Source organism: Brassica oleracea, unplaced genomic scaffold, assembly GCF_000695525.1.
Source record: "Brassica oleracea var. oleracea cultivar TO1000 unplaced genomic scaffold, BOL UnpScaffold00641, whole genome shotgun sequence".
Classification (NCBI taxonomy): Eukaryota; Viridiplantae; Streptophyta; class Magnoliopsida; order Brassicales; family Brassicaceae; genus Brassica; species Brassica oleracea.
This window is the reverse complement of record NW_013617431.1, coordinates 165,166-167,879: the sequence shown is the minus strand read 5'-3', so window position 1 is coordinate 167,879 and position 2,714 is coordinate 165,166.

Here is a 2,714-nt window from a genome sequence, read left to right as displayed (position 1 = left end):
TGGGGAGGTTTTCACACTTGGGAAGGGAGTAGTCTGCCAAGTCTTGGAATGACTCTCCCAATATCCTTGAAGTTCATGTTGTAGTCTCTCCCATTGACCTTGAACCTGATTTTGCCCCATCCTTGCTTCACTTGCGGAGCGTCATGCTAAGTGACCTCAAGGGAAGACAAGAACTGACAGGAGACATCCCTGTAGGCAGGGTAGGCCATGGTGAGGAGTTTGGGCATCTTTAGGTGCCCCAGCATTGCCTCAATATAGAATCGAGACCCAACTCATTCAGCAAATCAAGGTCGGCGACTCTGGTTGGAGTCCAAGTCACCCCATTCAGCAAATGATGATACAACTCTTCCACGGATGGAGTTTTCGCTATGTCTCTATCAACAGCAACCTCCTTCCCTTTTGACATCTTGGCCCTCTTTGTAGGAGCCTGCTCATCCGCACTTTCATCGCCACTCTCCTCATCTGTGGCAACTGCTACACTTTTTCCTGCCCTCTTCTCCTGCTCTTTTGCCTTTTTTGCAGCCAAGGTTTACTGTCGAGAAGTCCTCTGTGTCCTAGAGCCAGTCTACTCCGAGGATAAAGCTTTCCCTCTCAATGCAGATTCTTGTCTCTCAGCTTCTTGCTTCTCAGCATCCAACTTTCCCGTAGTTTTCTTAACCATTGGTACCTGAAAAATTCAAAGCTTGGAAAGGGATAAGTGGATGAACTTTGCAAATGAAAATTGCAAGAGTAAACTCAACAAATGAACAGCAATGTAAACTCAAGTTAACTAAGCAGTCAAGCTAAGAGTAAAGAATCACACTTCTCAATCTTATAAAAATGTGAAAATTACAAGACAAGTAAAATTCAATAATCAAAGTGGTTCTAGAGTGAGAGAATTCTTTAATCAAACCTTTCAACACCTTAACATACTAAATTACCCACTAGCACACTTAATTGGGGTCAATTTTGAAAACCCCCAAATCCATGAACCCTAATTTTGCCAAAGTTCAAATTAAACTCAATTTCACCATTGATTCAACAACCTAACTTGATAGATAAGCTTTCCCTAGTCTATTTTACCACAATCTAGCAAGAAAATGACTAAATTTCGCTTTTCAAATTCTAGGGTTCATGGACCTACGAATTTGAATTTAAAAACTCAATACCTTGCTTTGGATGAAAAGAAATGGTGAATGGGTGGTGAGGAATAGTTTACAGGGGCGAAAGCTTGGATTTAGTAACAAGAACTTGTTGATTTGGGTGAGAATTGAGAAAGTTAGGGGATTTTTGGTGTGGGTGAGTTTGAGAGAGTATGAGTGTTTATGAGCGGAGGAGAGGGTGAGGAAGATGAAATCGTGGGTGTTGGGTAGGTTTAGGGGCGTCCGGTTCGGTTTAGGTAGATTGGAGATTGGTTCATTTTAACTAAACCAGGTTTAAAACGAAGAAAACTTACCTGGACCGGCTCGGGAGCGACTTGAGGGTGTCGCTGCGAGAGGTCGCTCCCGGGTCGTTTTTTTGTGTCGTGATTCGACGAAAACGCGAGCGACCTGGCTGTGTCGCTCCGAAGACGTCGCTCCCAACTGGAGAGACTTCATGTGCTCGCTCTAGGAGATCGCTCCAAGAGCGATTCTCGCGTATCCGACGCCATAAACGCGAGCGACCTCGCTGTGTCGCTCCGGCCACGTCGCTCCCACCTGGAGCGACCTTATGGTGTCGCTGCGGAACGTCGCTGCGAGGTCGATTTCGTGCCCAAAAACCGCGAAAACGCGAGCGACCTGGCTGTGTCGCTCCGAAGACGTCGCTCTCAGATGGAAATATGATGAAAATAAAAATACTAATGCAATATGTACAAGGATACGCATGTGACTTCCTCCCAAGTGAGCTTGTTTTAAGTCTCTAACTTGACTTTGCCTCCTTTTGGATTAGGCCGAGGTAGGATCAGACAGTGGAGTTGAAACCCCATCTTCCTCGGGTGCATCTGCCATGTAGAGCTTAACCCTTTGCCCATTGACTGTGAAGTCTCTTACATCAGTACTCCATAAAACTATTACTCCATATGGCCTAACCTCCTTGACCTTGAAAAGACCGGATCACCTTGACTTAAGCTTTCCTGTAAATAACTTCAGCCTAGAGTTGTAGAGAAGAACTTGATCTCCTTCTTTAAACTCTCTCTTCAGGATATTCTTGTCATGGAAAGCTTTAGTCTTCTCCTTGTAGATCCTTGAGTTCTCAAAAGCATCCATTCTTATCTCATCAAGCTCATGTAGCTGAAAAAGCCTTTTCTCCTTGGCACTCTTGATGTCAAAGTTCAACAACTTTACTGCCAATAGTGCCTTGTACTCAAGCTCCACTGGCATATGGCAAGCTTTCTCGTACACTAAGTTGAAAGGTGTGGTGCCCAGTGGTGTCTTGTACGCTGTCCTATAAGCCCAAAGTGCATCATCAAGCTTATTGGACCAATCCTTCCTTGTGATCCCCACAATCTTCTCCAAAATGGACTTGATCTCTCTGTTAGAAATCTCAACTTGACCACTTGTTTGAAGATGGTAAGGAGTTGCAACCTTGTGCGTAACACCGTTCTTCCTGAGAAGTCCCTCAAGCAGTTTGTTAATGAAGTGGGAACCTCCGTCACTGATCACAACTCTTGGAAAGATGGTGCTCCTGAACATCTTGGTTACAACTCTAGCATCATTTGTGGGACTTGCAATAGCTTCCACCCATTTGGAGACATT